At 38.8% G+C, this 14,209-nt stretch overlaps 1 protein-coding gene and 1 long non-coding RNA gene across 3 annotated transcripts in view; one reads left to right on the top strand and one right to left on the bottom strand.

Moving 5' to 3' along the window:
- Positions 1 to 14,209, bottom strand: part of PTPRM (protein tyrosine phosphatase receptor type M) — a 755,728-nt gene that overhangs the window by 537,771 nt on the left and 203,748 nt on the right. The gene's annotated exons all lie outside the window — the stretch shown is intronic.
- LOC115277879 overlaps positions 1 to 14,209 on the top strand; it is a 39,495-nt gene that overhangs the window by 21,182 nt on the left and 4,104 nt on the right. Inside the window, exons 2-4 of one of the 2 annotated variants that reach the window (XR_003902555.1) lie at positions 7,426 to 7,526; positions 8,553 to 8,564; positions 9,365 to 9,395. This is a non-coding gene — a long non-coding RNA (uncharacterized LOC115277879). Of the gene's footprint in view, positions 1 to 7,425; positions 7,527 to 8,552; positions 8,565 to 9,364; positions 9,396 to 14,209 lie in introns of those variants that run through there. The other variant, XR_003902554.1, reaches the window with a different exon arrangement.

Here is a 14,209-nt window from a genome sequence, read left to right as displayed (position 1 = left end):
GGATGCCACCCAGGCACCCCAAGTTTTCTGTTTCCCATCTCTGCTACCAACATCCCATAGTCAGGATAAAAGGAAACAATCTTTCCTAAAGGAGGCATTTCAGCAGATTTTTTTAAAAACCTACTCTATGTCAGCACCACAAGAAAAATAATGACATCATTCACAATTTTGACTCTGAAAATTGGAATCTGTGGAAAAAAACATGAATACTTGGAACAAGACCCAGGTTTACCTAAAGAGAAAAGGCTGGGAATACAGAAAGAAACCTGCTTATCCCATGAGGGGCATGCCTCCCAAAGCAAGACTCCCAAAGGGGGCACTGCCTAGGTACCCACGGTGGGTTAGATTCCACCTGCAGCTCTCTTGAGCAGGGTCAGGGGAAGAGCTGTGAGGACGATAAATACCTGGCAGAGAACACTGCAGCTGGGGAAAAGGAGAAAAGAAGAAGGAAGTGTCCCATCCTACAGAAAGCAACCTCATTTCACTTAGGTGCTCTCCCCTCAGTCACTGGAACAATTTTAGGCACCATATCATCTTACCAATATGGTAGCCCTGTTCCTCATGACCTAGGATTACCACTTCCACCTCCACAGACACAGCTAACAAAAGTAAGATCGCCTTAAAGGAAAGGGGGCAAAAACAAAAAAAAAGGAATGAAGCATGGAGCTCTGACCTACGCCTACCAAATGCCCCATGTCCACTGAAAAGGGGGCAAATGAGTGAGAAATGAGTAACCCTGAACAGTGCCATGTGTGGAATGAGAAGCCCCAGTCTCCGGTCACAGCCCAGCTCCGCACACTTCAACAGTGATATGGCCTCAGATCCATCTGCAATACACTAATCTTCTCCTTGCTGTGTTTGGCCCATTCCTGAACCAATATATAGAATATTTTAAAAAGCTAAATGGCTCTGTTTTTATTTCTAGATTATCCTTCCCCAAAGGAGCCTGTGATTTCTTTTTAAACACTTTCATTGTGCCTCACAGACTGTATTCCTTATTATCTGTGATTGGTAGTTTGATCTCAGTTGTGCCTGCTGGCTATATCTCATGACAGTGGATTTTCAGATATGTTCATAATATTCACCCAGGAGCTCGTAATAATTCAGAATCTGTTCTCCCCATGGAGGTCCCATGGAGTTTTTGGGTTGAAGAGGTATCCCTGATGGGGTTCTATAGGTTCACTGATTTGCAGACCAAAGTTCATGTTAGTTCATGTTAGTTCCTGAGCTTCGGGCTTCCATATGATGAAAATTTTGCTCACCAAACATGAAAGGACAATGTGGGGGTATAATTTCCAGCATGGGTTGAATTAAGAATTTTTCCACTGGGTCTTCCCTACCCACATTTAAGCCCATTTCCTAAATCTGAAGCCTCCACTGAAAATTCTAGACCCTAAAGCACACATCTGCTCAAGTCGTCCCCTTTCAGTTCAATGCTGTGGCCCTTCTCTTCATTCATCACACCTAAGATATCCCTTTCTCAAGTCTAACCTTGAGAACATATTTTCTAAATCTTTTGAATATTAAAAATGTCATACATTTTTCTAGAATTTCCATTGCTTTAGGAGTGGAGAAGGCTACTCCCATCAACTGGTTCTGCCATCTTGAAGAAAGACAAGCCTCTCAACAAACCTCAACATTCTCTTTTATAATCTTATTGTGAAGTTTACTGAGCATCAACCTTTTATAAAGATCAGTACTTGGTTCTGTAAAAAGGGTAAAGCATAAACCATGTTTTCTGCCCTCTGAGAACTTATAGTCCACACTGAAAGATAAGACAGCCACACATAGAATAAATAATATCAAGCAAACAACTCAATCTCCAAAGGTTAGAAGGTAAGAAAAATTGCTTCTAAACCTGCTGTCAAAAGGAGTCTTTCAATTCTCAAAACTCTTTGAACTTTAACAGTTTTTAAGAAAGTTTTTATCTCAATCGTACCAAGATTGAAGTGAAAGAAACAGAGACCAAAGTAGTTCAGGTTATTAAGGAGGTGCAAAAGTCTTTTGAGAAACTGGATAGGTCGGTAGCATTCATCCTGGAAAGAAATGAGCAGAAACTAAAGGGAAAAAATGGCAAGTCTTGGTGATTTGGATAGAGTGAGTTCAATGGTGAATTCAGAGAGAAGGAGGTCAGTTTTAGAGATGTGAAGTTTATAAAAAAAAAAAAAAAAGTGATGCCCACAGATGCCCACAGATAAATGTTAAGAAAAAAGCTGGATGTGGAGGATGGTGTCAGATTTGGAGATGTGTTTCTGCAAGTCATCTTCAGAGAAATGTTGGTGAAGGCTGACTCGAAATGGCAGTGCCTAAGAACAGAAGATAATGAAGACGAAGAGCGATTTCAAGTGTTTCTGTCACTTTGAACATAAATAAAACCAATCAGAGAAATAACCACACTCTAATATATTTTCCATTTGCTCAATATAAAATTGCACCCTTAAAAAAAGTAGAGATGGCCCATTTACAAATGTTAAGGCACAAACAACAGAAATGCTGGGAGCTGGATATCATTACATGCTCAATGTATAAAGAACATGGGAATTATCCTAAAGCACATCTGTATTTAAATGAAGATAATGTGACTGAAAAGGATTTACTAGAAGTGAGATTAAATCTGCTGACAGAGACTGAAAGAGACCGTCAGTTGCTTAAGGGAGGAAAGTGATCTAAAATAAAAGCATGATTTTATTTCATTTTTGTATGGAGTTTAATTAAATACTTCCATTTTCAAAGTCAGGCAAATGATGTCAATTACCAAAGTCCTTTGTGCTGATTTTAAATGATAATTTTGCAGAACACAGACATGTACAACTTAAGATTTCAAATCCATGTCCATTTATAGAGAGCAATCAGACACCAGCAAAAATATAATAGGTTTTGGATCTAGACTGATGATAATAGGGGACAAAGACATTTAGACAAGGCATCTATCTGAACCGTTTTAATCGAAATTCAGTTACAAAGCTCAGCACAACTCTCAAAACACAGTCACTTTCAGAAGCAAACTTTCTTAATATCATTGCCTAAATATCAGAGATGACAACTCTGTTCATGTTTTACATCTTCCTGGCCAGAGTGATTAGTTCAGGAATGAGCACAGAACTCAAAGTGGTCCAGTGAGACTCAATTCCAGAACTCCACTTGAACCCTTGGACAACCCTTGGTGCTGTGGTGAACGATTCAGTGGCAGTATAGCCTGGAGCTCTCATTAGACGTCTTATCTCCACCACGATAGAGCCTACTGATGGATGATGATCCCAACACAGAGGGGAGCAGGGATGGGTTATTTGGGCCCCCGGACCTAGCTATGCTGGAAGGAGTATCCTTGGAAACTTCATGTACTTAACTCAGTAATCTCCCTGTGTAGTTTGGCTCCACCTGTGTTGAATATTCACTAGACGAAAAAGTCCTAATCCAAATATTGATCACTGTTTTGAAAAGCCTGTCATCTTATCTTTTCAGAACTGTGTTTTCAGTGTTCTGATAATATACATTTTTCTACTATTTTAGATTTCAGATTAAGCTTTGATAATTCTAAATTAACTAGTTTCAAATTTATAGTCCAGGAAATAGGCATGTGATATAAGCTAAGAGGCTCCATGTGTAGATAAAGAAATTTTTTAATCACTCAAATCTGATTATTTCACTCTTTAATGGTTCCTCATTTTCCTTAGGCTGATATACAATTATGTTTTCATGGCTTTCTCCTCTAGTCCTTTCTCTTGTTATTTTCTCCTCCATGGAAGTAAGTAAGCTTTTAGTCATTCTGAATTTCTTTCAGCTCTTCAAATATGTTACGTTTTTTCTTTGCTATAATAGACAGAATGACATCTTCCCCTCACCTCCAAAAATGTCTATGTCCTAACTCCCAGAACTCCAAATCCCCTAATCCTCAAACTGTGGGAATATATAAATTACATGGAAAAGGGGAAATGAGGTTGTAGATGGAATTAAGGTTGCTAATAAACTGGCCTTGACATAGGGAGATGGTCCTGGATGATTGGAAGGGTCCAAGGTAATCACAAGAGTCCCTATAAGTGCAGAGGCAGACAGGAAATTAGAGTTAGGTATGCAAAAATGCCAGGCTGCTAACTTTGAAGACAGAGGAAGACCCACAAGCCAAAAAAGCAGGTAGCCTTGGAAAGCTAGAAAATCAAAAAACAGATTCTCCTCTAGAGCCTCCAGAAGGAATACAGCACCGCTGACCCTTGACTTTATCCCAGTGAGATCCACTCCTGAACTTCTGACCTCCAGAACTAGAAGATAATTTTTGCTTTTTTAAATTTGCAGAATGTGTGGTAATTTGTCATAGCAACAACAGGAAACTCATTTATCTGTCTAGAACATTCTTCCTTCCCACACCCCCTCACTGTAAATCTTCACCACCCTTCCAGTCTCAAATTAGACATCCCTTCCTTTCTGAAGCACTGTATAAACAACCCAATATTAGGTACCCTTCTTCTGTGCCTCTGCAACACCTGGTATTCTTGGTTTTCTATAATTCTAGCTGCCATTAAACAATCGGAACTACCTCCATACTTATCTATATCCCTCAATAAATTTTAACTTCCTCGAGGGTTTGTTTACTCTTAAATATGCACTACCTAGCAGAACGCCTGATAATAATAGTTTTTCAATAATTATTTGAGCAAATCATGCAATCAAGAAATGAATCATTGAAGAGATGTAGTATTTTTGCTAGAATTCAAATACACCAGCTTTCCTATTAAAGGCAAAATTCAATTTACCAGGAGGTTGGGTTTAATAGTGACATCAATGGTGACCACATGCTCAGATTGGTCCACAAATCTCTTCAAATTATAATATATTAAATACTGTGATCTGTGATCATAGCAGTGGGTTGTTCTACAAACACCAGAAAACTAGGCAGAAATGATACAGTCTGATGCTGCTGCTAAAGAACATATGGTGCTAACTTGTGCCAAGTCTGCCCCTTCGTCCCATCTCAGTGGAAATCCTCATCGGCCAACGCCATGTCCAACTTTTGTAGTTCCACTAATTCACCCAAGTGACATGAGCTCATCTCCACTGTCCCCATGCCCTTTGAAAATTCTGAAATATTTTACTGGCTGAATAATGCAATTCCCTAACCCAGTGGCCCTAAGGACAGAGAGAGCATACTTAATTCCTTTTTTCAGGTGACACCATGAGGAAGCAGCAGGATCCCAAGTAAGCATTGCGAGAAAAAGAAATGGGTGATCAGGATAGGCTGCCCACTGCAAGGATCCTCAGGAAACATGACGTCAAAACATGATGCTTAAGAACTGCCTAAAGCCAGAAAAGGTAGAAGAAAGTCTCAGAAAGATGAGAGTGGGAGAAATAATTTTTTTTTTCTGGCCAAAGGCCGCCAAATTTAAGAAAAGAAAAGAAAAGATATTTCTAAATGTGTATTCTCTACTGCACAGTCTCATAGTTACCATTAGCCACATCTGGTTATCTAACTTTACATTTTAATTACTGAGAAAACAGTTAGTTCTCCAGTTGCACTAGGCAGATTTCAAGTTCTAAGTGCCTAGATAGAAAATGATTCCACCATCACAGAAAGTTCTATTGGACAATGCCACAAAAATGTGGCATTGTGATCTTGGGTTCACTGGCTTATAGAATATAACTGCTAGCATTTTGGGGGTAGAGATATTTAAAGTTTTCAATTTGGAGTTTAAATAGCTTATAATCATACTAATTGGATCCACAATTAATTTTAAGGGTCTGGGGTAACTGGGATGAATTTATTGATTGGGATCATGTTAGACTCCTATCCGTAAGAAGGACAAATCCAAATATCCCAAACTCCTTACAAGATTTGGGGCAGGGTAGCATAATCCCACATTCACAGATACTTCCATGGAATGTTCCCCGATCACAGATGAGGGGCAGTGCTAGGAGAGTCTCCACAAACACCACTGAATTTAATCATTTATTAATAAAGATGCACTGCAATCTTTCCTTTTTAAGATTAGAAACAAGATACGGATGCTTATAAAGAGAAAATCCAAAAGAATATATAGAAAAAATTCTAGAATTAATAAGTGAATTTAACAAAGTAGGTGGATACAAGGTCACCATATGAAAGATGAATATATTTCTATGTGACAACAACAGTTAAAAAGTAAAAATTTTAAATATAACATTACTAACACATTTTCTTATATTTGGCAGACTTTGGCCAGAAAAAAAAATATCAGGTACTAAGAATAAATCTAACCAAAGCTGTTCAGGTCTCTCCAAGGTAGATTCTAAAACTCCACAGAGCAAAAATAGAGATCTAACTAAGTGAAGATTCACATCATATTTTTTGATTAAAAGAAATTATTCATTTGAGATAATAAATCTCTCCCAAACTGATATATACATTTAACGCAACTCCATTCAAAATCTCAAGTATTTCTGTAGAACTTAATATGCTGGTTTTAAAATATGTATTGACATGCCAGTTGTATCTAAAATATCCTTAAAGTACTTGAAAAAATACTAAGTAGGACTTGGTCTAGCCGATATGAAAACACCGCACACAATCATAGTCATCAAGCCCGTAGTTACTGGTGCAGGGATGCACAAGCTGACCAGTAGAATAGAATAGAAAGCCCAGATACACAACTACATATATGTGTATAGTTATGTTCTTATGTTAATTTATGACAAAGGTAGCACTGCAGAACAGAGAAGAAAGAATGGCCTTTTGAATAATGGTGTTGGAGAAATTGGGTTTCCATACTAGAAATCAGCAGGAAGGAAAGAAGAGAAAGAGAGAGAAAGGGAGGAAAAATTAGCATTTGACCCTTACCTCAAATCATTAATAAAAGTAAAGTCTATGTAGATTAAACAACAAAATAGCAAAATAAATAAATGTTTTTAAAGATAATATGGAAGAATATCTTGTAGACCTTGTTATACAGAAGGTCTTCTTAAACAGTACACAAAATGTCTTCTTCTTTATGAACAAAAAAATGAGTAAGTTTCACTAGGGAAAGATTTCTGTTCACTAAGGGACACCATGAAGAGAGTGAAAAGCCACAGAATGAAAGAAGATGGCGAACACACAACTAACAAAGGATTTATAGAGAATATTTAAGAAACTATTACATACCCGTGAGCTTTACAAAAGAGAAACTCCAAATGGCTTCAAGTATAAAATTGTGAATGTAACTGGTAATAAGGGAAATACAAAATTTAGCCACAGTAAAATTCTGCTGCATACCTATCGTTTTGGTAACTTAGGTTGACAATTTAAATGAACAAAATCCACCATGAAAAAGATTTGGCATAAGAGGAACTCTCATACATTGTTACTGAGAAAGTATATTCATACAGCCATGTTGGAAAAAGTGTGTCAGTCATGAAAATAAAGTAGAAGTCACACATCCTGTTGCTTAATTCCAATCTCCATGTGATTATGTTCATTAGGATATATACACAAGAATATTCATGGCAGCACTGTTCCATGGCAACCAAAAACAGAAACAACTCAAAGTTCCAGGAGGAGTAAAACAGACAAGCAGAATGAGGTACAGTCATACATTATGCAATGTAAGCGAATTAACGCAGTTACACCCAATGATCATGAATTTTGAACAATACTGAGAAAACGAATTAAGATGTAATCTAATATAGAAGGTATGATTCCATTTTGAAAAAGTTCAAAAGCTGATGAAATTAAAATTGGGCATAAGACATGAATAAGTGCTAAAACTATTTTTACAAAAGCAATAGTTATTAATATAAAACATAAGGTATTTGTTATGTCTGGGGGGAAGGCACAATGGTAGAGAAGGGATAAATGGGGGCTTCTTTGATATGTTCTGCTTCTTGACCTGAGTGATGGTTAAGCAGATGTCATTCTGTATATTCTGTATATTCATATTTTACTCACTTTATTGTATTTATGTATGGTATAGTATGTTATAGTTCACACTAAAAAAATTTACAAAAACCGAAACTTCAATGAAGCACATAAATATCGAACATCCTACACCCAGCCGCCTCAAATACCACATACTTTTCCTCAAATTACCTTAGAAATTTGAAGTAGTTAAAACACAACTAAAATAAACATGAACGATCATCATGCATCATGGGAAAGCACCTGGTCAAAAACTGTCTGAAGTGCAGGTATTTAGAAAGGCAAACCATAGGCACAAAATGTGAAGCTAGGGAAAGCCTGAAACATGTCTGATCTTATTAATGATTGCCAAACATTATAGAATGAAAATGATTCACACTAGAAAATCACAATTTAAATTAGTCTAAGAGAAGCATGGTTAGAATTTCTTCTACACCCACATGTGTAGAGGGTCTGAGAGGGTCTAATAAGCTTAAAGACAAATAATAGACATAAGCAGTTCTAGACTAAAATTGATGATTTCATCTTAAATATGTACCTGAAAAGATGCTGCATTCTCCATCACAATAATATAAATGGATCATTTAATAGGTGTGTGGGCTAATCGTTCTTTTAATTCAATCATTTTTCCAGGTTTATGACTATGGCCCAAGGCATATATTTAGATGCTCTTTTTTTTTTTTTTTTACAGCTACAAGAACAGGTAACGTGAGCCCTAAAAGCATTATACAGCATATCTGCAGGATGAAAGAGCTTTGAAGTATCTCGTCTAACTCCTTTATTTTACTGCTTGGTTGAGTTGTCTACCCTTTTCTGGGAATTACATTAGTTGAGCTAATCCTTAGAGCTCTCTTAAAAACATTTTTAAAAATTCAAACACTGATTTTGCCACAACTGCACTCCATGACCATAGACTGAAGGATTCAATACTAATGCACTTGCAATATTTTCATTTTCAAAATTATATGGGCAATGAATTTTTGTCTAACCTAGTTGATTGAAAGAATATTAATATACTTTGGTTAGACTTTTAAAATACTAAGAAGTCTTATACTGATCATTTTAGTGCTGATTAAGGCAACAGATAAGCCATTATTTCTCATTTAAGTCAATGTTCACACAAATCAGAAAATAAGGACCTATGGAAAGGTCATAAAGAAAACTCAAACTATATACCTTAGATGTCATTGTCAATACCCTGGTTACATCCTTTTAGACACTGTCTTTGGTCCTGTCATTCATTGTACAGAATGCAATCTTACCCTATAATTTTATAATCTGATTTCTGGCTTAGTTAACATTATATGCAGTTGTAATGTCAATAAATGAATATCTACAGCTTCCTTTAATGACTTTAGAGTCTTCTAATATAGGAATGCCTCACACAGAGTACAGCCAACCCAAGGTTGCTAGATATTAAGATTTTTTTAAATATAACTGGGGCTCAGTTGATAAATATGGACTCTTGGTTTCAGCTTAAGTCATGATCTCATGGTTCTGTAGGTTTAAGCCCAGCATCAGGCTCCAGGCTGACAGTGCAGAACCTGTCTGGGATTCAAGGTCTCCTTCTCTCCCTGCCCCTCCCCCACTTGTGCTCGCTCTGTCTCTCTCAAAATAAAGAAACTTTTTTAAAAAGTTGGGTTTTTTTTAAATATCACCATCACATCACACACACACACACACACACACACACACACACACACACACACAGGACAGGTTTAATTATCTGAAGACTAACTTAAATTTTGATTTAAAAGTAGTACTATCTATTTGTGTGAAATGTCCAAAATAGGCAAATCCTTAGGGACAGAAAGGAAATTAGTGGTTTCCAGGGGTAGGGGGATGTGAGGGGAGGACGGAAAGTGACAGCTTAATAAAGTGTTTCCATCAGGGGTGATGACAATGTTCTGGAGCTATAGAGGTGTGATGGTTGCACAACACTGTGAATATATTTTAACACGATAAAAATGAAAATGAAAACTACTGGAACTTAAGCACAAGCAAGGAAGCTCTTTAAAAATGCCTATTAAAGACAAAATATTGCCAAATGCTCTATGGTTCACTCACATGCCACTAATTTTATAAATCAAACCCCAAAATGGTTACTTGAGATATTCATTTTTAATGAATATCTTTGCTTTCTTGAGCAGGAGATGTTTTCAGTAAGTTTACTAGAGATTCGCAAAATCAAGCCATGAACATAAATGCAATACTGAACATCTTGAGTCTGAAGTACTTGTCTTGTCGGCTACTAAAAATAGAGATCTGATTGCAAAGAAAAATATATCCTAAATATTTATAACCAGAAGCCAAAAGCCTACTGATAATAAAACAAAAATAAAATATTTATGAAATATTATTTCATAAATTCATACTAACAAAAATATCAAAATTGTTATGAGCAAATGATAGGAAAAAATGAACTGTTAAAATGCATATTAATTGCTGGGCTTAGAGAAGCATATTTTAGCCTGCTGAGAAGGTTAATAAGTATGTTTCTGGATTCTAATTCATCCCTAACCACTGAAAGCCTGGAAAAGACTTTGAGGTGATTTTTTAATAATTAGTACTTTAAACTGTGATAAATTATACATACATGAAATTTACTGTCTTAACCATTTTTAAGTGTACAGTTCAGCAGTGTTAAATATACCCACATTGTTGTGCAATCAGTCTCTGATTTTTTTTTAACATTTTATTTATTTTTGAGGGACAGAGAGACAGAGCATGAGCAGGAAAGGGCAGAGAGAGAGGGAGACACAGAATCTGAAGTAGGTTCCAGGCTCCGAGCAGTCGGCACAGAGCCTGACGTGGGGCTTGAACTCACAAACCGAGAGATCATGACCTGAGCAGAAGTCGGCCGCTTAATCGACTGGGCCACCCAGGTGCCTCTGATTTTTTTTTTTAAACTATCAACCTTCATGGGTATTTTATTTCCCACTCACACACTTGTGTCACTCAAGAGAGTTCTAAGCCTAGGGCAACCATAACCAGCAGACAATAGGATGAGTCGAATTCAAATCTTAAATCGAATGGGAGTGTCCCCCTCCAATGCAGTAAATGGAGCACAGGACATCTGAAGGCAAGTCAAATAGCAATGTCAAAATCAAATCCCAGAGGCCACGCTAAGATTGCTCAGTGTGAAGGAGTGGTCAGGGGCAGCTACAGTGACAGCAGCAATATACCTTGAACATGAGATTAGCCCCTTCTAAGTCTGTGGCTAAAGAACCCACTGGACTGCCCAGACTTCCACTGAAGCCACCAGGCCCTTGCCAGGAAAAAGGCAGGCCTCTGGGGCGAGGAGAAAGCTTGCTTCTGGGGGCTTAGTTCCCAGGGAGTCTCCTGCTCCTGAGATAACGCACACTCCCTGGCTGTGTTCCCACAGATGGAAAGAACAGAGGAAGTGAGGGTTATGCTCAATTAAGTACTTTCCAAGGCACCAGACAATAGCCTAAAAACCTACAATAGTTCACATGCATCTAAGTAGCTGTTGAGCCACAGCGCATGATCTGCATAATTAATTCTTCTCAGTGCTGTCATCTTCAATTACTGAGGGCCACTGCATGTTAAACAAACAAACCTAAAGGCCAGAGACGGGGCTGCTCTGAATGGGGGCACACCCTGGGTCTTAGGGACAGAGCACTACACACAAGAGAGAAAGACGAGCAGTACCCCAGAAATCTCGGCAGAAAGCAGAAGCACACAGCACGAGGAGCAAGCATCAGAGGGACAGCAGGGGAGGAGCATGTCTTGAGCAGCAAAGATGTTGGGGACATGCAAGGGCAGGCACCTGTAAGTAGTTCAGGACAGCAAAGCAGGTGAGGAGGGGGGAGGCCACCTGCACTGATTTTAAAGCCCACACCAACACTCTAGTAGAATAAAAGGCATTTCTGTCTTCTTTTCAGAAAACCTAGAAGCCTAGTGAGTCTGCAGAAAAAGGACAGAGATGAGTGGTGGCAACTGCCTCCTTGACAGTCGGCCTCATAAAACATTTAACTCTATCTGGTGATCCCCAGTGGGTGGTCCACCAAAGGGTTCCCAGGCAACAGGCAATTGCAGAGGAAAGGGGGCTGAAGCCATTTTATTTACACACTTTCCACATATTTGAAACAGAAGAATAAGGATATTGTTCACAGTCACCCTGTTAATACCAATTACTCTCTGGCTCCTAAAAGTTATATATGTGCTTTCCAGGTGTGTCCAGTGGCAGAGCACAAGAACATTCCCCTTGGGGGTGGCATTCTCAGGCTCTGTTACAAAGACCACTTGAGATGGCCATCAGGTAGAAAATTGTGACCAGAGGTTATGGTGATACAGGGGTAGGTTTAGATTTGGATACTTTGATTTGACACAAGGCTGACAACAGTACCAGATGCTAGGCTCTGCTGAAATAAGAGCAACTACACCCATTAGCCCCATGAGAAGCAATGGCCTTTGGTCTGATCCTGTCTCCTAGGAATGATCCAGTATACCAGAAACACTCCATTTGGTTGGCGACCCCACCCAATGTCCTTGCTGAGACCTCCTGGGGTAAGTGAAGTGAGCTCTGACTGCCCTTCACCTAGACTGGTCAGCTCCCACCAGCCCTTTCTGAGCCATGTGGCCAAGGTCCACACAGGCATGGAAGTCTTTTCACTAAATCTAAAAGGTTATGCCTGTAAAGATTCCTCTTCCCTCTCAACTCAGAGGGACTGTACTCTGAACTGCAGCCTGTGACTTGAATGATGATCACGTGCACCTGCCATCCACAAGCACTGAGCTGGTTATGTCAGTTAAGTTCAGTGAGGTTCGCAGTTCACGGTGGTGGATGTGCATTTATATCATCATCTTCCTACTAATCGTGTCTGTTAAGTCTAACATTTTTGTTACTAAGTGGTGCTTTAGCTCAAATTTGCAATAATGAATCCAGTTTTAAAAAGGGGGTTTATTAAAATGAAAAATAATGACAAAGGTAGTAGCAAACTTGATAGTTTAAAATAATAATATCTTGGCAAAAAGAAAACCCACAATGTGGGGCACCTGGGTGGCTCAGTCGGTTAAGTGTCCAACTTCGGCTCATGTCATGATCTCATGGTTTGTGAGTTTGAGCCCCATGTCAGGCTCTGTGCTGACAGCTCGGAGCCAGGAACCTACTTCAGATTCTGTGTCTCCCTCTGTCTCTGCCCCTCCCCCTCTCACAAAAATAAACATGAAAAAAAAAATTTTAAACCCACAATGCAAATATACAACCAAGTTAGAACATGCTGGTACAAGAGCACCTAAAAGAGTAATGGTATCATACAATGTGCCAAAACAGATCAAGTGCAAATAGAGGGGATGACGATAAATATCTCAGCATAGCCTCAACTCGTCCTGTGTGCAATGAATTTGCCCCAGTTCTCAGTAAATGGACTGTCCCAAAACTTTCACAATGTCTCAACGAAAACCTGGCAACTTTTTCAAAGCGGCGACTCTGGGTAATCCAATAGGGATTTTCCCAAACAAACCCATTAATTCCCTCTATAAACCTAACAAATGTTGTCATGAAAGAAAGACCCTCATTTACAGAGGCACCATTCAAAACTGTTCTCAAAGGGAACAAAAAATAAATGTACAAATCACACATTGAGAGCCTCCTGAAGCCAGCTGCAAGGTTCCTGAACCATATTATGTGCAGAGAGAAAGCAGGAAAGTCTCCTGGCAGAATTCCTGCATCACGTGACACTGCTGGCCACCAATCTAATAACAAAGTACAATGGCAACAGAAAATCAAAGTCATACAATAGAAAATGACAACTGCTCTCCACAATACCTCCCAGGAGACAACCACTGAATGTAGTCAGCTCTTAGAACATGGCCAGGGTTGTGGGCATGGGGGGCGCAGATTAGAAGGGAGACCTGCCTCCATTTTTGGTGTTTTTTGACAGGAGTAGAGCATTTTGCTGCACGTGTGGAAAGCATGATGTAGACTTGGAAAAGTGCTCGGAGATCGCCCTACTGGAGTTCTGGCCAGGCTCCCATCAGAGGTGCTCAGAGCTGCACCTGGCTACCACCCCACACCCTGACTTATTCCTGGGCAACAGCTGGCAGAGGGAAACTGGGGGTCAAAGAGTCTCGTGCCGATGCTATTTTTGAAATCCCTGGCACATTAAAAATGTAGGGATGCTAACATACAATTTTAAAGGATGTTGTTTTCAATATTTAACATATGAAACTTTAAAGACTCAAAATATTATAATGGACTAAAGGTTCATTGCAGCAGTTTCTACAATAGCCAAATCATGGAACGAGCCTAAATGTCCATCAACTGATGAATGGATCAAGCAGATGTGGTATATATATATATATATATATATATATATATATATA

The sequence above is a fragment of the Suricata suricatta genome, chromosome 14, assembly GCF_006229205.1.
Source record: "Suricata suricatta isolate VVHF042 chromosome 14, meerkat_22Aug2017_6uvM2_HiC, whole genome shotgun sequence".
In the NCBI taxonomy this organism is placed as follows: domain Eukaryota; kingdom Metazoa; phylum Chordata; class Mammalia; order Carnivora; family Herpestidae; genus Suricata; species Suricata suricatta.
Note: the sequence above shows the minus strand (reverse complement) of the source record. Positions and strands in the feature narration are given on the sequence as shown.